The 24,484-nt window shown below is 35.6% G+C and overlaps 1 long non-coding RNA gene across 3 annotated transcripts; it reads left to right on the forward strand.

The window, feature by feature from the left end:
- The first annotated feature begins 823 nt into the window (after window positions 1–823).
- On the forward strand, window positions 824–5,481 carry LOC145077068 (uncharacterized). Of its 3 annotated transcripts, XR_013692933.1 has the most exons (10): window positions 828–1,159; window positions 1,404–2,209; window positions 2,453–2,738; window positions 3,194–3,243; window positions 3,354–3,415; window positions 3,489–3,565; window positions 3,678–4,034; window positions 4,102–4,204; window positions 4,314–4,399; window positions 4,484–5,474. It is a non-coding gene; the product is annotated as an uncharacterized LOC145077068 (long non-coding RNA). The 3 variants fall into 3 exon arrangements; XR_013692932.1 differs by having other exon boundaries at window positions 824–1,159; window positions 2,453–3,243; window positions 4,484–5,481; XR_013692934.1 differs by having other exon boundaries at window positions 826–1,159; window positions 2,453–3,243; window positions 3,678–3,741; window positions 4,484–5,477.
- The last annotated feature ends 19,003 nt before the right edge of the window (window positions 5,482–24,484 follow it).

Consider the following 24,484-nt stretch of genomic DNA (forward strand, 5'->3'; position numbering starts at 1 on the left):
CATTGGGAGATGAAGGGATTAATGTAGGTTAATGCTATGAATTGAAGTGTGCGTGTTCTTAGTTACATCTATATACAAGATCCATCATTGGCCAATACGTAATGCAATTTAGATGGGTTAGTGGTTGATTGCAATAATCTTGAATCAACATGTAGGTGAGATGTAACCCTAGAGTTGATAAACCAACCCTTATTTTTTTATCGTTGAGGTTCGACTCACTAAAAACTTAGGCAAAGTTGTTCCATGATATGTTTTCCATGACGAGGCAAAGTTGTTCCATCGTAAATTTCAAGTGTAATAATATTACGTTTTAAGTAAATTGGAAAAAATAACCAGATATTGTAAGTTGGAAAGTAATATAATATTCTTAGATATCCAAGTACAACCATAAGAAAGTGATTGAAGTATGTGATATCTTTTGTTGGTATAATAGTTATTGAAATTATACACTTATTGAGAATATGATGAACTATACTTAGATTTTGTAAATCATTTGTAAAATCACGAAGATCGTAGTTATATATATATATATATATATATATATATATATATATATATTTATCTTTACTATATTATTAAGGATATTGCTAATTTCTTGAAAATTAAGAGGTGCAATACTTATTACCTCATGTACAATAATATTAAGCTTATAATCACATTGTATAGCTATACACGGTATTAGGTATTAAATGGTATCCTAATCTTCTCTCTACACACAACAACCGCCATCACAAAATCGAAACCCTATTTTTCCGTCTACTTCCTACACATTACAATACTCACCAAATCAAAGCCACCTGAGACGGACCCTAAAACTTCAATCAAAATTCTGGATTCTTGCAATGGATTAGTATGTTTAATCGATGACACACGTGGCATAATCATCTATAACCCACCAACCAGAAGACATTTCAAGCCATTTCAATCACCTCAACAAGTTCTTCATTGCTCAAACCGGATCGAATTCGTGTATGGATTTGGGTGTGCATCAAAAAACCCTAATCGACCGAGCATATGGTGGCGTGCGTCCACCACTACCTCCTTTGCGCAAATACCTGATCCACGTCACCTGCCAAGCTTCCGCCTATGTCGTCGGAGTAGCCGGATGGGCCACCAGACTGAAACTTAGCAGCGAATCTGTCGGAATCGAACCATTCAAGTATGCAAAAATCGATCACATTGCTCATAATTTCTTGTCGATCTTTTGTCAAATTGAAACTGATGTTAACAATTTTAAAGCAAGACATTTGCGTTTACCAGATTGATTACACATCTTAAGCCGATAGTCTTGTATGCTAAAGACCCACAAGAAGGGTTGGCATAAATATTCGTTACATTGTTCGTTATTTCTGTACTCATCAAATTAATAAATGTTTTTCTTTCTTTTTTTGTTGAAACCATAGGAGTACATTCGTGGAACAAGGTGCTCCTTACTCTTGGCACCCATTTCGCCATTGTCTTCTTCTGCACGAACCCCTCTCTCTCCTCTGAAACTTCTCCATCACTCTTGCTTCTCAAACACACTTATTTAGGGTTTGTCTTTCATTAAAATCATCACTGCAAAAAGTAGCAGGAGCTTAAGAACACGAGAATGAGTGTTTCAAAGTTCATAAAATTGTCTCTGTTAGTGATGGAGCTGTTGGCAAGACTTGCCCATTTCTTGAATACTTATTACCTCATGTACAATAATATTAAGCTTATAATCACATTGTATAGCTATACACTGTATTAGGTATTAGATGGTATCCTAATCTTCTCTCTACACACAACAGCCGCCATCACAAATCGAAACCCTATTCTTTCCGTCTCCTTCCTACACACAACACTACTCACCAAATCAAAGCTACCTGAGACGGACCCTAAAACTTCAATCAAGATTCTGGGTTCTTGCAATGGATTAGTATGTTTAATCGACGGCACACGTGACATAATCATCTATAACCCATCAACCAGAAGACATTTCAAGCCATTTCAATCACCTCAACAAGGTCTTCATTGCTCAAACTGGATCGCATTCGTGTATGGATTTGGGTGTTCATCAAAAAACCCTAATCGACCGAGCATATGGTGGCGAGCGTCCATCACTACCTCCTTTGCGCAAATACTTGATCCACGTCACTTACCAAGCTTCCACCTATGTCGTCGGAGTAGCCGGATGGGCCACCAGACTGAAAATCATTAGCGAATCTGTCGGAATCGAACCATTCAGGTATGCAAAAATCGATCACATTTCTCATAATTTCTTGTCGATCTTATGTAAAATTGAAACTGATGTTAACAATTTTAAAGCAAGACATTTGCGTTTACCAGATTGATTACACATCTTAAGCCGATGGCCTTGTAGGCTAAAGATCCACAAGAAGGGCTGGCATAAATATTCGTTACATTGTTTATTATTTCTGTACTCATCAAATTAATAAATGTTTTTCTTTCTTTTTTGTTGAAACCATAGGAGTACATTCGTGGAACAAGGTGCCCCTTTCTCTTGGCACCCATTTCGTCATTGTCTTCTTTTGCACGGACCCCTCTCTCTCCTCTGAAACTTCTCCATCACTCTTGCTTCTCAAACACACTTATTTAGGGTTTGTCTTTCATTAAAATCATCACTGCAAAAAGTAGCAGGAGCTTAAGAACACGAGAATGAGTGTTTCAAAGTTCATAAAATTGTCTCTGTTGGTGATGGAGCTATTGGCAAGACTTGTATGCTCATTTGTTACACAAGCAGCAAGTTCCACATTGTAAATCTTTCTTTCTCTGTATATACATACATATAGATTTTCATGTAATTTCTTGGAAAAACCCACTTTATTTCAAATTCTTTAGCTGTTAACCTTCTTATTTATAGGATTATCTTCTGAATTTGTTCTTCTGAGTAACCTTAACCTAATTTCAGATTCTTTAGATGATCATTTAGCTCCCTTCTTCTAAATTAGACATTCTTTTACAACTTCCACTTCACAAATTACAAGTCACCACAACATTTTTACCTAAGTTTTTGCTAAGTATAATCTGTGGGCTTGATCTTTTGGTTAATTCCAGTGCTAATGTGGATGTGGAAGGAAATATGGTAAACTTAGGATTATGGGATACTGCTGGTATTTTCTTTAAAATCCAATATTCAATGAGTGCATTGTACATAATTTGTTACAGGATATTTTGGGTAATTAATAATTATTTTCATGTGATTTATCAGTAATGTTAGTGGTGTTGTGAAGGTTCCGGAAGGACATTGTTGGGTAGAAGGTGACAACTCAGCTTCTAGCTTTGATTCAAGATCATTTGGCCCCATATATTACCTTTATATTTGATTAATTATGATACCATTTTGAAATTTAACATTTGTGGTTATATAGGATTCTTTCCATCAATCTTGTTGTCTGCCACAATAAGTCCGATCATTAGAAATGTTTTAAAGGTAACTCTTTTGACAACCATTAGTATGGAGTTTTTATATACAACATATTGATATCGAGATTCTTTTTATGTAGATTTGGTCTTAACTCCAGACTTTGTATGGAAAGATCGTTGGCATGGTGCTGCACAACGTTGGTGGATTCTTGTTGAGGTTCTTTTTTAATGTTTATGTTGATTATAATATGCCATTTTATAATTCAATGGTAGTAAAAAGTCCACCGTATTAGTGCGAAATCTCTTATGAAAAAAATAAAATCATGCAGGATTCAGAGAATGATCATATCTACCCTTCGGAACTTTTTACATTGACAAAACGAGCAACAAAAGGTGAACCACATAAGCTTTCCTTCACTGTGCCAATTTTTGAACCACATCATCCTCAATACTACATTTGTGTTGTTTCTGATTCTTGGTTGCATTCTGAGGCTTTCTATACTATCTCTTTCAAATACCTAGCCCTACCGGAGGTGATTTTAGTAAATTAACATTCAGAAATGTTTGTGATTGTCGATTCTTGTTTTATAGTTAAATTTGGTATTTTTTTTTCTTTTATCCATACAACACACACTGAACTTCTAGATTTGAAGCCACTTCCTGTGACAGTTAGTTCTCAGCTTCTGGTATGGTATCATCAATCATGTTTATTGATAAAAGTTGGTGTTGAATGAATTTGTAATTATGTATTAGGAAAATGGGTTTTCGTTGGAGGAGGATTTGGATGCTCCTCCTGGGCAGCGTTATAAAATGAAAGTTGTCCCCACCAGTAAGAACATAACTTTTGGTGTTGCAGGTAATACATGACACACTTAGTTTCATCTCTTCAACTAATCATATTATATTTTTATCCCCTCATATGATTTATGATATATGATATATATGATGATTATTTTCCAATGTAGATCTGGTTTTGAATTACTAATGTTGGAACTTCAATTGTTGATGTTTGTTTTTCGTTCTGGGACAGCCTCTGAGGCTCGATATCAAGGTACTTTTAGTTACTTCAATTTCGTGTTGATATTATTGCAAAACATTTGTTCGATAATGATAAGTACTTATTTTTTGTGCATAGGAAGCTTGCTCAAAGATCAGAAAGAGTAAAATCGGTGGACCTGTATCCTATGGAACCATGGTAATGATTCACATGTCATATAGAAGTATACCAGTATGTATGTTAGTAACTTTTTTCTTCTTGTTCTGAAATTGGCTGACATTGCTCCTTTTGGTTATGACTTCTATATTTTTAATAGCTTAACTTTGAGCCTCAATGTGAATTTGTGATGAAGTGGTTATATGTTTATTTAGGCGGATAAGTTTAAAAATAAAGTCAATTTATTATTTTTATTTTTTTGATTTTTATTATATAAATTGAAAAAGTATATAAATTGAAAAAACAAAATTAACAAACTTAACCGATCGTTGTCACATAGAAATTTAAAGGTTATTTTTCTAGAACGAAATATGTTTTATTATGTTTCTAGCCAGCCAAGGATAGAAATCCGAAGCAATTAATCATGCCTTTTGCTAATCAATAATCATGATGATACTTTTTGTTTTTTTAATGTAATATATTTATATATCATCCCTTTAGATTCTCCTGTTGATATGCTTCTTCACTGGGTAATGTAGTTCCATTGTGTACTATATATTTGTTTTTCCAGCCATTGACCATATATAGCAATTCAAATTGCTTCTGTGAAACAGTTGATCCCTGAAACTATTGATGAACTGTGCATACACTACCTAGGTTTTTTCATCACTTTTAAAACATGATTTAGCTTATTATGTTAAAATAATGTCCTTTTGTGGATTTTTGTTTCTGATTAATGGGTTGGCTTTGTGAAGGGCTTGAAAGGGAAGTTTGTTAACTTGTTATATTTGGGTAGTTGCATGCTTTACTTCCTATCAATTTGTTTTGAAATATTTAATCACGCTTTTTGCTAATACTTTTCTTATCAATTTGTTTTAAAATATGTAAACGTTACACTCATTTTATGTGGAAGCACAAAAAGGTTTCTATGTTAACTTATGAATTCTCACAAAACGCTTTCTAAATTATCAAATAGATATTATATTTATAGGTGATAAATTTATTACCTTCCACCCATAATAAATGAATATACATATAACATATATTTTCATAAACCGAAAATCATGTATAGCCTAAAGTACTATCTACATAAAGCCTTAAATATATATTCTTATTGATCATCGATAGTGGCGAGTATATTTTCGTACATAAAATTTTTCTATACTAATTCAAAGATTTTTTTAGAATCATGAACGATCACATTTACGTTGATGCATTTTCTTTTCTTTGCTATTAAACTTCCATTTGTGGTATTTTTGACACCTGTTCGTGTGGATTTCATTTGGAGAGACGCAAGAGAAAACAAACTCTTCATTGTTCTTATTTATCAAAATGTATGTTTAAAAAACTAACCATCACATTACTATATTCCGAAAGAAATTATTTGTCGTTCGGCGCTTAGCGCGAGTAAACGGCTAGTATATATATATATATATATATATATATATATATATATATATATATATATATATATATATATATATATATATATATATATATATATATAAGTATTTTAGACATTTTTTGAATTTTAAGAGATACCATACCTACTACATCATGTATAATCAATTTATGTTTACCCTTCAATACACATTACATTTCCATTTCAGAAATTAATCACATTAAACATTAATGCTTCATAAATTAAATCAAACGATAATCTTCCATTAATTAAATGACTTTCTTTCTTTATTTCCCCCAACCACACACTGTTATCTCCAACCTTCCGCCATTAAAACTCACACTCAGTTTATCTAGCGATTTCTATTTCAAATTTTGAATCCTAAAATCTCATATTCTCTATTTACAAAGTTCCAAGGAATATGGAAACATAATGAAATGTTTCATGGCTTAGGTACGTTTTCTACAATATTCTTTCTCTAAATGTTGTTTTTTTTCCTTTACCGTATACCTAATTGGATTTCTTGTTAAAATAATGTGTGCTCAATGGATATAATGGTAATTTTGGGTTTCGATGGCGATGACGATATGATTCATCTTCTCCACTTCCTAGTCGGTAATCCTCAATTCCATTTTTCTCTATAAATTTTCTTTTTTGAACCGCAATTTTACGGTTTTAGATGCGGCCTCATCTGATAAGCATGTCAATATGTTGATTTTTTTTGTGGAATTGAGTATCTAACACCGACATCAAGAGTGCTAGACCCATCATGGTCGCATATGGTCATCTTGGTAAGCAACCATGAGTTCCTTTGTTACAGGTCATCTCTCATTTGTTCCCTGTAACTAATCATGAGCTTATTTGTTGAATGTTATATTTAATCTATTCTTGCATGGCTATTTCAAATTTATGGTTTTTTTACAATCCACTCGTAATCATATATAATCATATTGACATTTCTCAACAGTTGCATTTTTTGTTTTGTCAAGGTTGGAGATGACTTTGGATTTTTATGTGGAATTTTGTCATATGTCTAAGAAAGTATATGGTAAACATCTTTTTTAACATAAAAAAAAGTAAAACATCTTTCCGTTTTACCCATTTGTTTGTATTGTTGGATTCCATTTTTGTTTTGTTTTTTAATTAGCATCTAGGATTTTAATGGTCCTATCCAATTTAGAATCTTGACTCAGGTAGATCTAGAAACCTTCCACTGTCATTTCTTCTCCCTGTTTTGGCCACTTATCTCAACTTCTTCATTTTTTTTGTGCAGAAATCAAGAATAGTTGGGATCTCGAGAATGATGGTGGCTAAAAAAAAATTTGATTAAAAAAAGGTGAAATCGGCCAAATTTAATCTTTCTCAATGTTGCAGTTTTTGTTGTTATAAGGTCTTTATTTTGACATTTATTGACTTCTCTTCTTTATGGAGCCCTTTTTCCAGGAGTTATATCCCCCTTGAAGAAAACAACTTCAAACATAAGAATTCTTAACTCCAAATCTTTTAAATTTGGGTTTCTCTATGAGCAAATTCTCCATTTATTTTTATTCTACTGGTTGTTTTACTACACCATTTTAAAAGGTAATTATTTTACCTTTCTTTTTTATTTATTATAGGGGTGATGGATTTAAAAGCTAACTATTTTACCATTCCTCCTTCAGAAACAACTACAACCCTAGAAAATAGGGGAAGATGCTCTAAACATCATCCATGTAATATTTATTCATTATATGAAGGCAAAAGTTTAATCCATTTTATGTATATGTACATCAAAGTCCATATCTTAATGTGATATTTACATCAGCTACATGTAAATAGTGCATTTCCTTTATAGAATAAACAAATACTGGTATTTTCCAAAGTGTGATTCAGTGATTTATCATTGATATTCTTCAAATTTGCATATCTAGAGTGTTGTAAACTTCATTTGATGTATATTCTCAGGGTATGGCCGGGTTAGAATATATCTATATCTGTCATCTTTATCTTTGTATTAAGGTATTTTATTATGTACCTTTTGAATTTGAAGGATATTGAATGAGTTGACACATCTGGATACAATTCACTTTGCTTAAGTTCTATAAATGGTTTTCATTCCACATAAGGGTGATTATGCTATTGATACCTTGTGGTGTATCTATTTATCATGTGTGCCATGTTAATAGGTTCTGGATTCGAAGGCATATGTCCACATGTGTGGTTGCTATTCTTGCATAGATTGAGTATGGATGTATTTTACTACTTCAAATGGTCTAACTGATGTGTGTGTTCCTTGGACAATTTTGTTATTGATCATTGATTGAATGAGTGATTAATTGTAATTTTCAAGAAAATGATACATAAATGGATTTATCAATGTTTGAGGATTGTAAAACCGAAAGAATTATCAATATTGTAACTTGGTTATAATTAAACGTTTTTATGGTTTTTTCTGATAGCCAGAAGGAAACTATTCACCGAAATAAATTAATCAACGTCCAAAAACTATTTGCTGTCGCCGCTTTGCGCGGGCACACAAATAGTGTGTGTGTGTGTGTATATAATCCTTAAACGCTGATAAATCCATTTATGTGTCACTTCTTTACAAATTGCAATTAAGCACTCATAATGTTAAATCAAAATAGCCGTAAGATCTAAACTTATTCCAAAATTTTGACTCGTTTGATCGGCAAATAGTTTCCTTTTAGTGATTTTTTCCCTTTAGTGATGGTGAATATGTTTTTTTTCCAATGATAAGTTTTCTTTTGGTGAATAGTTTATTTCAGAAGCATTTCATATTACAAAGAACTTAAAGCGCATTGGAAAAATAATTTATCGTTGTCCGCTTCTATTTGCGGTTTTTTGTTTTTGGAAAATAGTTTCTTTTTAGCTATTATTACACCTCATTGTAACCATTATTTGAAACCGAAGAAAAATGTGTTGAAGTAACCCTTGGAATGAGTTGTTATAACCAAGTGGAATTTATACCAAACTCAACAGGGGGCCATAAGTGGAATTGACACAAATAAGGCACGTAATGTCGCCAACCCTTTATATTTCATTTCAGACGAATAATGTTTTAATAGGAAACAATGAAAATATGAGCACAAACAATACAACGTCAATTAGTCTTTTTTTTGGTGGACGATGAATACTACATGTGGTTTAGTTTTAGGTGGATATAAATTGTGGAGATGTTATGTCTTTCATTATTTCATATGTGTTAAGGGATGTGGTTTAGTTTTAAGTGGATATAAATTGTGAAGATGTTATGTCTTTCATTATTGCATATGTGCTAAGTGTGTCTATAGAAAGCCATAATTATGCCACCTTTTATCTCTTAGAATGGATAAACTGTTAGAAAGCAATAGTTATTCCCTTTTTTAACTCCTAAACGACTAAAAATTTTGAACGGATAGTGATAGAAAAAAATCCCTTTTGCCATTATTCCTAATATCTCACCACCTCTTACCGCTACAATCACTTCCCCATTGTCATTACTCTTTCTTCTAGGTTATGTAAAAAAAACTCAAATCAGGATCATCCAGAAAACGCAATGAGAAATCCCAAATTGGTGGTTATGGGTTTAACTTCAAGAGACAAATGGTAGAGCCAAATGTTGCCAATTGGTGACTTGTGGTGAATTGTGACGAGGATGATGGAGCAAAACCAAATAGCACCAAAATTGAAGCTTTTTTACACCCAAACATCTGTATCATCGACAACTTCTCCTTCTCCGTTCTCCGACTCCATTGAGTTCTACTTCTCTGGAGAATACGAGTGAAACCTGCTTCTTTAGAGATTACGAGTGAAACCTGCTTCTCTGGTGGAGGTGAGCAGTCAGAAAAGATGAAGGTGAGGGTGGTGGAGATGGAAGAGTATGGTGTTGGTGGTGGTGAAATTAGGATGGTGAAGCAGAGGGATAGGAGGAAGAGAACTAATATTGATCAGACAAAAATTTGGATTTGAGTGTTTATGTGTGAAAAGGAAGGATCCTTATGGATATGTGTTTGAGAGAGAGAGAGAGAGAGAGAGAGAGAGAGAGAGAGAGAGAGAGAGAGAGAGAGAGAGAGAGAGAGAGAGAGAGAGAGAGAGAGAGAGAGAGAGAGAGAGAGAGAGAGAGAGAGAGAGAGAGAGATTTTTATTTGTTTTTACAATAAAATGGGAAAATGTTTTAGAAAATAAAAAAAAAATTAAAAGGGTAGATTAGTCTTTTCAAATTTAACAGAAACTAATTTCACAAACAAACTGAATCAAAAAACCATGAAACAAAAAAAAAATTAATGTTTGGACTAAATTTAAGAAAAAATACATACCAAAAGTATCATTTTTTTTTTGCATTTTTATCTATTTAGAATCAACAAAGATTTATATAAATTCACAGCTATGTGATTGTTCGATTGAGTATTTGTTTCACATTTCAATGCGCCACGGCCCAGAGGATAAGTTTAGGGTTTGATGTTACGCCTAAATTGATCCATCTCCACCTTAGGGTTCCGGTACACCGTAGAGGGCGGAGGAGAAGCCGGCAAATCAGGGGACGATTGCAGGGAAGGTGACACAGGTCATGGATCCAGGAAACCGTGAATCGAGGTTACTAGATATTTTAATTATTTTTGAATGACAATATTTTAAAAATATGGACATTAGAGAATAATAATAAGTTTGGCGAAAAGTTTCACAAAGTTGTATATTCTCTAAAGTTTCCATTAATTTGGATTTAATCGGTTTCTTATGTGCATTCTAAAGTTTACATTTGTTTATATTTTTCAGTACAACTTTAACTTTGGTGAACGATTTAAATAAATTTATGAGCGATGTTTGGTCTATGTCAAACATGCATGAAAGTCTTGGCGCTTGTGTAGAATATATGGACGAGGAGTTGCCAAAATATCTATACAAGGTACATCATCCGTTTGAGATGTTTGAGTTTCCAGAGGAGAAACCAAGATCTATCAAACCAGAGTCACTTCTACCAACTTTTAATGAAGATTTTGATGAAGATGAATTTTGCTATTGGATAAAAGATGTTGAAAGTGGTTTTGAGTATTGTGATGTCGCAGAGGATGAAGAAGTAGAAGTTGTAGTCAGATGCACATTGCCACGTGATGGAGAGGCTTTCAAATGGTGGCAAGGTATCCAAGAGCTAAGCAAGAAAGTCGATGAAAAACGTCCCATTGGGTGGAACGAGATGAAGAGGTTGTTTATGGCTAAATTCCTTTATCCAAAGATTGTTTGATAGCAAACAAAAAGTTTCTTTGTGTTGACGTATTTCGAATTTAATTGTACCTGGTAAAATTACAAACATATCCTTTTATCTTCTTTCGGCTCAAAGTAAAACCATTCTAGCAGATAACAAACCTCCTTGATGTCTCATATGCCATGAAAACCTTCTACTGTGTGAATCGTAATAAAACTCAAATCAACATGTTATTTATTCTTTTAATATATATTTTATAGAATATAACATCTTTATAAGATGTAACTTTAAAAAAAAAAAAAAAAAAAAAAAAAAAAAAAAAACAAACGTAGTGGTCATAGTTATAGTATTTTAAAGATCCTTTGGTATTTGTTGTAGTTACTAAGCCCTATGTGTTATATTCATATGTCGATAAAACTTTTGAATATTGCTTATAAAGACATCCCTAGTAATTAAATTAATCTCTCTATTTTAATAAAATAAACAATTTTTACACATGTTTTCACCTCTTTTCATTTAATCTAAAAGTTAAATTGCCAACTTATCATTATCTTCCTAATTAATGGAGATATATAAAATAATACTAGTTTATAACCCGTATAACCACGGTTATAAAATTAATTAAACTTTCGTATTAAAAAATCAAAATTATTAATCAATTATTTTAAATAAATTATTACTTAAGAGATATTTTTTTAATTATATAAAATTATAATCGTTGATTTAAATAAATACGTAGAGTTATATCATTTTATAACTTATATTAATTTTATTTTATTTTTAAATCTAATGTTATTAATTTAATATAATTAAAGGGAGAAATTTTAAATTTTGAAATTTAAAATGAAAAATCAATTATTAATTTAATAAAATTAGAGTGAGAAATTTAAAATTTGAAATTTGCAATGAATAATTAATAGGTTGACAAGTCACATGATAAATTTTATATAACATTAATGAGAAGTTCTAATTGCATGACATTTGTCAATATGAGATTAAACCTATTCTTTTATTAGAATAGAAAGATTAGGTAAGAGACTTGTGGAAACCATGGGATTATAAGATAGACAGTAAAAATAAATTAATAAAATAAGAAATTTTGAAAAATTCAATACTAAATTATATTGAAGTATGTTTGTCAATGTAGGATGATATTGCATTTTAATAAATGGGACTTTAAAAGTATTGAAATACGACAAAATACGGAAAACATACAAGATTATGAAAGTTACAATGGCGAAAGATATGAAATATGACTTTGATAATCTTCATTTGTTTGTATTATAAAATTTAACTTTTAAATTATTGATAGTATTTTTATTTAATTAATGGACATCTGTATAATAATAAAAAATAAAAGTACAATACCATGTTAAGCAATACTTAGAAAGTCCATTACTGTAAATTGGGAAAAAAAATTGGGGCTGCCAATTATCTGGTTTCTATGCTTTCAAAATTTTGCATTTTCAGCCTAAAAAACTCATTTTAAGGCCAACGAATGTCATATTTTTTAGCAGCCAAAACAATAAAATAACTTTTCTTTTAACCTTTATAATCATATCTTTATCTATGAAAATTAAAACATTCAGTGTAAAACAAATTAATATGGATACTTCAATGTAAAGATAAACAAATTAAAGATCATTTCAGCCAATTACAGGAACAATGCTAATGATAAAAGCATGTTTGCTTTTATAATCATATCTTTGATCACGAAAAGGAAAACATTCGGTGTAGACATGAATGCTTAAGACATGAACCATAACCAATATCTATTTTGAAATGCTTATTTATAGATATATAGATTTTGAATGCTTAAGACATGAACCATAACCAAACAATAATTTTTTGACAGGGAATGGTAAATAAACGGCGAGGGTACTACGTACCAGGTGGTGTGCAAAAAAATGATGAAGCTACTATGTACCAGGTGGTATGCAAAAAAATGATGTGCCCAAAAAAAATAATGAGTGTACTACGTACCAGGTGGTGTGCAAAAAAATGATGAGGGTACTACGTACCAGATGGTGCGCAAAAAAATGATGTGCCCAAAAAAAAATGATAAGGGTACTACGTACCAGGTGGTGTGCAAAAAAAATGATGTGCCCAAAAAAAATGATGAGGCTGAACAAACTATTGGAGAAAGATAAGACAAGTAAATAAAAGGTTGGTGCTTCTAGCATTTATAGTGCAATATTTTGAGGAAGATCTAGAACTCAAAAGATTTGAATGTAAAAGCAAAAATCTTGGAATGAAGTTGGAAAGTTTGGCCGAGAGTAAAATTGACCGTAGATAAGGAGATGATTTTAAAAATATTTGTGGTGATTTCGTGAGATTTAGTTGTTTTTATAATAACACTAGATTACAACCCGTGGAAACCTAATGTAAAAGATTTATAAAATTTTATTAAACTATTAAGATATAAATTTTGTTTAGAGTTTATATATATATATATATATATATATATATATATATATATATATATATATATATGATATACATTATGTATGTAAAGACATTTAATATAATTATGATTTACAGAACAAAATATAAATAATTTTAAATTTTATTAAACTAATCAATTGACACGTGTTGCCCAATTGCTTTTTTAGCACACATGTTTATTGGAGTTTGAGTCTTTATTTGTTGCTTATTTCATTCACTCTTATTGATTTGTGTTTGAGCACGAAAGTTTGTTTATCACAATTATTATTTTAGGCTCAAGGGAGTTGCTACGGTAGAATCATAGTTTTGTCACAGTGTCAAGAAGGAACACCGTCTCCATCCTACGGTTTGGGGCGTGGTTTGACTGCACACGGTAAGATATTACCGCACCTTCTCTCTCTCTCTCTCTCTCTCTCTCTCTCTCTCTCCTATTACTACATTTCTCTTCAACCAATGCTTTGAACGGTCAAATTTTGATATATATATATATATATATATATATATATATATATATATATATATATATATATATATAACAACGCTTGATGCAAGACTAGTTTTACAAGAATGACATTTTTCAGAATGTTCAAACCTTTATATGACCGTATAGTCGAGGATTTAACGAGGAAGTGTAGTTTTTTCCAACGTTGTCTCAAAGCTAGCAGTATACCCGATTTCATTCTCTTACAAAAATGTACAGCCTCACTTCGTCAATTAGCATATGGCATCCTGCCTGATGTGTTGGACGAGAGTTTTAGGATGTCCAAGACCGCACGAGATAGTCTCCACTTTTTTCGCAAAACTGTGATTGATTTTTATGGTCAAAAATATTTACGGAAGCCTACATGCACTGTGGTGGTTTTCGAATCCAAAAAATATAAATACCCTAATTATTACATACTAAAATAGTGTATAGTGGTAAGAGGATCGAATCCACAAGAATTGGTTATTTTATAACTCAATGATAATCTTGTTGTACAAACACTTATAAAATGACAATAAAAATAAAATGGTTTCCACCGAGCTAAAATAATATGTCGATGTCTCTAGTAAACTAAAGATATTCTTTAATAGCTATTTTGTTTCAATTTATTCGCTACAAATGCAAACAAAAATTGAAGATTTAGTTACAATTAGAAATTAGAAATCTACTTTTCTATCTTCATCCATGGATTCTTTATTCATACTCATTCAATTGGAAGTATTGATCCAATTTTAAAATTTTGTTTCGCAATTTTATAATCCAAGTTTTCATTTTTTTATTGACCATTTTATATGTATATGGTTACAATTATCTCTGCTCCCAATGTGCGTATGATGTAACACCAGTCGGACTATTAGCTAGTGTGTATCACCTTACTAGAATAGAGTATGGCGCGGATCAACCAGAAGAGGTATGCATAAAAGTATTTGCCCCGAGGAGGATCCTAGAATTCCGTCTGTTTTTTTGGGTTTGAAAAAGTGTGGATTTTCAAGAACGGGAATCCTATGATATGTTGGGAATCTCTTATGATAATCATCCCCGTTTGAGTTCCTGTGTATCATGGAAATTATTTCATCGGCAAGAATCAAATAATTTTTTGTGGTAGAACAAAATATCTTTCATTTCCCCCTCTAATAGATTCTTTTTTTGGAGTTCAAAGGCAATGTTGTTAGGAATGTTGTTAGGTTCACTTGAGGGTGTTTTGAAGCCGCTACCAACATGTATCATCCCCCCAGAACAATGTTTTCTTTCAGGCCTTTCAACCAATCGATACGGCCCAGGAGAGCTGCTTTTGCTAAAACTCTACCCCTGATCCGCGTAGACCAAGGGCGAACACTCATCGTTTACGGCATGGACTACCAGGGTATCTAATCCTGTTCGCTCACCATGATAGAGGTTTTAAAGAAACTATGTTTACACTTGACTTTCATTACTTGAACAGTTGGTTAAATAATCATGAGAATACCAAGGTGCAATACTTGTGTTTACAACCTAACTTCGCTATAGTAATTTATAAGCATAACTTGCCTGGACTCTTCTTTTATATTAAAATAACTAGAGAAGCTCATAACACATTTCCTAAATCAAAGTCAAAAAACTAATAAAGCATGTAATTTTGTGAAAATCAATTAGCATTAGGTTTTAAGAGTCACCAAGTCCAAAGAGTTATCAATTGCTTTCATTACCACTATGGAGAAAATATTTCCTTACTCTAAATGAAATGAAAACAAACATTTAAACTAATTTGTAACACCGTGAATTTCAAAATAATTTTTCGCAAAATATAAAAACATTTTTCATTCAATTTTCATAAAACATCGAGTTTAAAACTTCAATTAACATCATACAAAATCCCAAGATCATATCACATAAAAATCCCTTGCGTGTGTACAGATCAAGTCGGCGCCTTCCCACGGTCATCACTAGTACCTGAAACAAACAACACTAACACTGTAAGCACAAAGCTTAGTGAGTTCCCCAAAATACCGCATAAACACATATTAGCCACTCGAGGCTATAACTCTATTGCATCCGTGCACCCAAACTCTGTGAACCCTCAGGTTCTAACTTTGGGAACCTTCCGGTTCCAACTCTATAAACATGCACAGCATAAATCACATAGACATCATGCAGTACAACACATAGCATACACATAACATACACATACTCTAACACATAACTCTGATTACCTACTCATAGTAAAGTATAGTGAGAAGACTCACCTCGTATATCTCGATAACCTGCGAATCCTGGAAATCACTCGTGCTCGATCCTCCGATATATAATCCTCCTATAACATCATACATCTCTAATTAACACTTTTACCACTAAGGTTGACTACCCCTATCAAGTCAACTCTGGTCAACTCTGGTCAACGGTCAACTTTGACCGGACTCGGCGAGTGCACTAGGGCGACTCGGCGAGTCTATACGTATTCACCAACTCTTCTAGGATTCTCTTTTGACACATCGAGTACTCCCCTGACTCGACGAGTTCCACCTGGCATGAATCGCGGGGCCACCACGACTCAACTCGCCGAGTCTCAAGAACAACTCGGCGAGTCCCAGCTCGACTCAGTCCAATTGTTAGCCCTCTCTAACTCTCCCTGACTCACTGAGTCGACCCTTAACTCGGCAAGACCACTCGCTGAGTGGTCAAGGACAAACTTCATGCTACTCGCCGAGTCTGTTCTTCGGACTCGGCGAGTCCATGCCATGCACCAACTCAATCTCACTTCTGAGGTCAGATCCGCTCCAACAACACATAGATATGGCCCTCCCAAGCACATTCATCACGTAAAGTCCATGTCTTGGTGCTCATAACACATCCCATGTCTCATAAATGGTGTTTTGACCTCAAGCACAAAGACCCCAATCCAAAACCCCCATGGATTCATAAAAAGCTTGGACAAAGGGACACTCTGGACCTCCAAGGGTCCAGATCCAGATCCTAACTCGCTTAAGGGACCAAGGAAGCACTAGATCTAGCCACAAAAGGGCTCAATAAGCCCTAAATCAACATGAACATCAACATAATAGAGAATGGCTCGAAAATAGTACCTCAAACGTGATGTTCTAGACCTCAAATCTTCAGGAAGTGGCTCCTCTTGCTTCCCCCTTGGCTATTGCTTCCTTTCCCTTGCTAGATAACACTTCCAAGGTCAATAATGGCTCCTTGACTTACTCCAAACGCTCAAGCTCACTAGGGTTTTCTCTCAAGGGACTGGTGAGCACAAATGACGGCCATAAGGCCCTTTAAATAGGCTCCAAACCCGGGAAATTAGGGTTTCATTAAACATCGCGGACTCGCCGAGTCCATTCCTTGGATTCGCCGAGTCCGGGCGCGAACCCGCGTCCAAATACGCGATCATACTCGGCGAGTCTAGGCTCCAACTCGCCGAGTCTCCTCACAAATCATCAAAAATAAATAGATAAATAAATAAATAATACCTGGGAATCCGGGCTGTTACATAATTGTTGCTAGCTAAATCGAAGACCCATTACTTAGCCAAGAATTTAACCAAAAAAAATAACATTCATATATCAATATTCATGAGTAAAGATACATAAACATGAAGGAAGTTTGATAGAAAATATAATCATAGATATTCAACATAAGTTCATGGTGTTCTTCAAAATAACCAAATCATTCAAGCAATTATATCCAAGTCAACCAAAGATTGTTAAGCCTAGAATGGCCAAACTCATGAAAACAAGATAGGAATTAGAAATACCAAGCATTTAACAAGATGATAGATGAAAAATCTACAAATATTTAAATGTTCTTAAGAGCAAAATGTCTTATTCTCTTTCAAAGAGTTCCTCTCTTCTTCACTCAAAAAGTGCAGTAAATATGCTTCAAATTTGGATTTAAAAGGTGACCAAAAAGTATCCCACCAAACTTCCCAAAATAGAGGTAAAAGGCTAAAATCTGGAACGTTCAATGCACGCCTCACGCGGACCGCATGAGTCTCGTTGAGTTGACCATCTGACCCAATTAAATGTCTTCTCCTCTCCAATACTCTTGTCTTGATCCAACCCAAATCCAAGGTTCTTAATAGCCTCTAATCTCTTCCAAACTAGCCCATAACATCATTTGATCATCCAAAGCTTCAATTGTCTTCACATCATCATCATTCACCATCGAAGATTAATCCCAAGTCGCTCCTTCATCATGTTGATAATAGGCCTAATTACACCACTTCAAGCCCACAGATAAAACGCAAGCCTCAAAACACATGTCCAAAACTGTAAATATCACAAATCCAGGACCCTTTCTAACATAACTCTAACTCTGGTGTGTGTACAATCAAGTCGGTGCCTTCCCGTGATCCTGAGAAGTACCTGAAACACATAACACATAACACGGTAAGCACGAAGGTTAGTGAGTTCCCCAAAATACCACACACATCACATTAGCCGCTCGCGGCTAACTCAATATGACCCTCCGGTCAATGTGTCTCAGTGGAGACCCTCCGGCCCCACAACTAGGATGGACCCTCCGGTCCTAACTCAATAAACTCATAATAATAATACTTAGTATAAATCACAAAGACATAATGCAGAATATCACAATACACAGGTAATCACATAAGACATCTCAATCACACAAAGATACCACTCATGGTAAGTATAGTGAGAAGACTCACCTCGTAAGAAATCGGATAATCTCGAACTCAAACCACCGGTCTAGCATCCGCCTAACACATACGACAATTATCCCTAATTAATCACGGCTCTCAAGAAGCTAAACTAACCCTTCTACAAATTCACAGAACGGTAAAAGACCATTTTACCCCTTAATGGCCTTAATAGTCCACAAATTGACCAAACCCTAAAAGTCAACAAAAAGTCATCGCCAGTGAGTACGCTGCGCGTACAAGATCTCTATGTTGGGCGTACTCTGATGCAACGCATGCATCAGGGATTCTCAACCCTATGATGTGCGTACTGGGATTACGCTCGGCGTACGCCCTGGTTTTGCTCTTTCTACTCTTTTGGTCTTAATCAGTTAAGACCTTGGCTCATTTCATAGATCTGGGCGCCTTAATAGCTCTTATTCCATAAATTCAATGACTTTAAGCCTTTGCATGGCTTATAAGGTCACAAACACACAAAACCCTCACTCTTTTAACTCAAAATGCTCATATCTCATGCATGTTTTGATTCCAATGTCCGAGTCTTGATTTTTATGACACTACACCACTGAATACACTCAAAGGGGTTGATCATAGTCTCTGGAGCACAATATCTCATAAAGTCTCCAACTTTTGGGACAATAACCCTAAAATACTCTACTATGATGCACAAAACGAAAGAGTGAGAACGCTTGAAGCTTTATACCTCTATATGAAGCTCCCAACATAGCTATGCTCAGATCCAAGGGCCTGGACTCTCACTCATTCTTCTCCAAAGATTCTTCTTCACTCCAAGAACACACAAAATCACTCAAGTCTCTCAAAAGCACTCACAAGCTCTATGAACAAAGGTTTAGGGTTTAAGAGAGTTTGTTGTCTGGGAATGGTGGCCAGGAATGAGGCCATCATATCCTTTATATAGGGACACACCCTAAGTTACGGTTTTCACTCTGGGCCTAGTACACCCAGCGTACTAGGTGGCTTCCGCGTCACAAATACGCATATGAGTACGCTGAGCATACACTTGCGTATGCCCCACATACTCATTTACCACCATTTCTCAATAGGGACTAAAGTTGACAATTTACCAAAAGAACAAGGGCTTAAGGTATACCTGGACTTGAGATGTTACAATTCTCCCCCATTAGAATCAGACTTCACCCTCAAAGTCAGGCTCCAAAAATAACTCTGGATACTGCTCTCACATCTCGGACTCCGGCTCCCAAGTGCACTCGGACCCCTTCCGATGTTGCCACTGGACTTGAACCCGAGGCACCTCCTTGTTCCTCAGAACCTTCACTTTCCGATCCAAAATTGCAATTGGTCACTCAATATAATTCAGGCTCACATCAACTTGAATGTCCTCTAATGGTACCACTGTCGTCTCATCGGCTACACACTTCCTCAGCTGGGACACGTGGAAGGTGTTATGAATCTGGCTCAACTCTGTTGGTAGCTCTAACCGATAGGCCACCCTAACTACTCTAGAGATCACTCTGAAAGGACCAATGTATCGGGGCTCCATCTTGCCCCGTTTCCAGAATCGGATCACCCCTTTCCATGGGGATACCTTCAGGAAGACAAAATCTTCAACCCGGAACTCTAGCTCAGATCGTCGCCGATCCGCGTAACTTTTTTGGCGTTTCTAGGTTGTCAGTAACCTATGCCTGACCTGCTGAATCTACTCGGTCGTCTTCAGAACTATCTTAGTGCCACCCATCACTCGCTGCACTACCTCTCCCCAACAAATAGGAGTCCGACTCCTCCTCCCATAAAGAAGCTCAAAGGGAGGCATACCAATACTCGAATGATGGCTGTTGTTGTAAGAAAACTCAGACAAGGGAAAATAAGTGTCCCGACTTCCTACGAAGTCCATAACACATGCACACAGCATGTCCTTAAGCGTCTAAATCGTCCGCTAGCTCTTCCTGTCTGTCTGCGGATGGTATGCGGTATTGAAATGTAACCGGGTACCCAACTCCTCATGAAATTTCTTCCAGAACCTTGAAGTAACACTATTGAGGTCAGCACTCCAAGCCAAGCTACCACCTCTCTCACATAAATCTCAACCAATCTCTCTACAGAAGAGCTCTCACTAATAGCGAGGAAGTGAGCATTCTTCGTCAGTCGGTCCACAATCACCCATATCGCGTCAACCCCACGTGCAGTTATCAGTAACTTGGTGATAAAGTGTAACATCCCCCTCTGGCACGTATCACAATATTGTCCGCTTTGGGCCACTCGGCACGAGGACTTCCCAGGGGGTCACCCATCCTGGTACTACTCCCGCCCGAGCACGCTTAACTGTAGAGTTCTTATGGGATCTGCTGCCCTCACGGCTTTAAAACACGTTGTGATAGGGAAGGTATCCACACCCCTTATAAGGAATGCTTAGTTCTCCTTCCCAGCCGATGTGGGATCAGATCTAACCCACTTTAATTGTAACGCCCGTAGATCCGGGCTAGTCAATTTAGAGGCAATAGGGGTCGAAAATGACTTTTCGACAAAAGATTATTAAGAATAAATAATCTCAACCAAGTTTTAGTATATGTTACAAGGTTTCCGTACATATAAAGAGCGTCGAAATCCGAGTTATAACGAAGAAGTTATGACCCGTCGAAGTTTCGTGACGGAACCGACACGATACCGGGAGGCGTAAATAATGAATTTATGGTAGAGCGAGATTTAGCCTTAGCGATCTAAACGAAAGTCGTAGTATATGTTAAACCGATAGTGTGCATAAAAAGAACATCCAAATCTGACTTTGTATGAGGAAGTTATGATTTTTCTAAGATTTAGCATAGTAGTGCACAGCCCGAAATCTGAATTTTAGATCGGTCGATTTTTAGCCAAAATAATCTAAACGATAAATGAAGATATCGTTAATAGGAGTTAAACGATATAAAGAACGTCGATAATAGAGCTCGTATGCGAAAGTTATGGACGAAGCTTAGTCCCTACTTTTCGAGCGCGGCGAATTCGATACAGTTTTGTAAATCTGAGATAGAGTGAGAATTAGCCGACGAGATCTAAATGAAAGTTGTAGTACTCATACATACCAACGTGTGGATATAAAGAACGTCGATAATAGAGCTCGTATGCGAAAGTTATGGACGAAGCTTAGTCCCTACTTTTCGAGCGCGGCGAATTCGATACAGTTTTGTAAACCCGAGATAGAATGAGAATTAGCCAACGAGGTCTAAATGAGAGTTGAAGATCTCATTAGTAGGAAATCAACGGTAAAAAGATAGACAAAAGTGGAGCTCGTATGCGGAAGTTATGGACGAAGCTTAGTCTCTACTTTTCAAGCGCGGCGAATTCGATACAGTTTTGTAAATCCGAGATAGAATGAGAATTAGCCAATGAGGTCTAAATGAAAGTTGAAGATCTCATTAATAGGAACTCAATGGTAAAAAGACAGACAAAAACGGAGCTCGTATGCAAAAGTTACGGACGAAGCTTAGAGACTACTTTACTATAAAACTCCTATAAATACAAGGGTGAACTCCTCATATTTTCTTCACACCTTCAAACCTTTCTTTCTCTCTCTAACTTCTCTCTAACCTCCCTATCACGAGAAGAAAGCCCCGGAGCGCCCGACGGCTCCGAGAAGAAAAGCTTTCGGCTTGGAAACGCTGCTCCAGCGAAGCCCGGTTTTTAATAAAAATCCGTTGTAAGTGAGTTACGCTTATACTATATTTAATATAGCTTTTATTTAATTATAGTAACATTATTAGGACCTTAAAATAATTATTTGGGCTATTATTATGAGTTATATTGAGTGTTATTTAACGCTTATATAATAGTAATAATAGCTAGACTATTTAGTCGCGATTAACGTTAAAACTAAACTCTAGTGGTATTAATAATACTAGGTTTTGGTCAAGGAAAAAAATTGTTTTGAGATAACGGAGTGTTGTTCAAGTACCGAGTCACCACCTAATCAAGTGAGTGCATGGTCCCTTTCATCTTACACATAGATATGAAGTATTTTATATAAATTACGTGCTATGTGTGCATATTAACTGAGTACTTGCTGTCTATGCTGGATAAACGATTTTATACACGTTTTAAATGAGTTAAACTATATATGTATTATATATCTACGAAAATGTTGGGGTAAAACATGGGTAGATGTAATAGATGAAATATGAGTTGGATGATGAGTTGAAAGGTGAAATAAACCGTGAGGTGAGGGTGAGAGGTGGACGATGTGAGAAGCCTTTTTCCCAAATGATGGCCCTGTCATTCAGCAGAGTATGGATGATAACCATGGACTATTCTAGACAGTCCAGTGGAACACTAGCAGGCTCGCAACCTGTAGGTGTTGTAAACGATGTGTTCACCGGTGTACTCTAAAAACCCATTGATATGTATTGCGAGTGGACTCTCGAAAACGATACTGTCAATAAAACCCTGGCAGATGCGCCTAAAGGACTCTACCGGCAGAAGCGCCTAATAGAGAACCTCATAACCCCGGCAAATGCGCCTAAAGGACTATTCCAGCAGATGCGCCCCATAGAGAATGTCACAATTTTGGCAACTGCGCCTAAGTGACAGAACTAGCAGTTGTGCTTGACAGATGTGTCATTTACAACGATGGAATTCATACCTATTCCTTAGGATACTCCTTAGGAATGAATGAAAAAGAAATAGTTGATTCTTAGGGTAGATCCTTAAGAATAAAGAAGATAATGGGGATGGGTAATTGGGTTAACTATTTGATGATTAAACATAATAATTATATTATTGTGGGTTGAAAACCCTATGTACTCACCAGGTTTCCCAACCTGACCCACTCAGTTTATTTATATCACAGGTGTCGATATGAAGTGACATTACACTGAGAGATTAAAGAGATGTAGATCACTAGTGTAAATAAATGTAAGTTTCGTTTATGCTTATGTTCCTATATTGACAATGACATACCAAACGTTTTAAAATGAATCAAATACGTTTCTTCGAAAATGTTTTGATAACATATTTTTCGTATTTTTCTGGGAACAAATTCCGCAACATTTTTATGAAAAGAAGTACTCTGATTTTTATAAAGCATAAACAACAATCGGTCTTTTCTGGCCGTGAAAATGGGGATGTCACATAAAGTCCATAGAAATGTGTTCCCACTTCCACTGGGGAATCTCTAAAGGCTGCAAAGGACCATGTGGACGTTGGTGCTCCGCCTTAACCAGACGACAGGTCAAACACCTCTCTACAACCCATGCCACGTCCCTCTTCATACAGGGCCACCAATAGTCTCTCTTCAGGTCCAAATACATCTTAGTGGCCCTTGGGTGGATCGAGAATCTCGATCTATGTGCCTCCTCCAACAATACACGGCGAGTTGCACCTGTATAGGGCACCCAAATCTGCCCATTGAAAGTCATAAACTGTCCTTCACAAACTCGGAAACTTGCCCAATCACAAGCGGTTCTCTGATCTCACAGCCTCCACTTGAGCCTCTCGGATGGTATCTAATACTGGAGTCATCACCATCATCCTCATGCCCACATCCCGAATCGGAGAGCTCTCGGCTGTACAACTCAAGGCATCGACTACCACATTAGCCTTTCCTGGGTGATATAAGATCTCACAGTCGTAGTCCTTCACTACATCCAACCATCTCCTATGTCTCATATTCAGGTTGGGCTGATCCATCAGGTACTTCAGGCTCTTATGATCTGTGTATATGGTACACCGGACACCATAGAGATAGTGGCCCCAAATCTGGAGGGCGAACACCACTGCCCCTAACTCCAAATCATGGGTGGGATACCTCGTCTCATGAGGCTTTAGCTGCCTCGACACATATGCTATCACGTGACCCCTCTGCATCA

The sequence above is a fragment of the Lactuca serriola genome, chromosome 9, assembly GCF_051521515.1.
Source record: "Lactuca serriola cultivar US96UC23 chromosome 9, Lser_US96UC23_V15, whole genome shotgun sequence".
In the NCBI taxonomy this organism is placed as follows: Eukaryota; Viridiplantae; Streptophyta; class Magnoliopsida; order Asterales; family Asteraceae; genus Lactuca; species Lactuca serriola.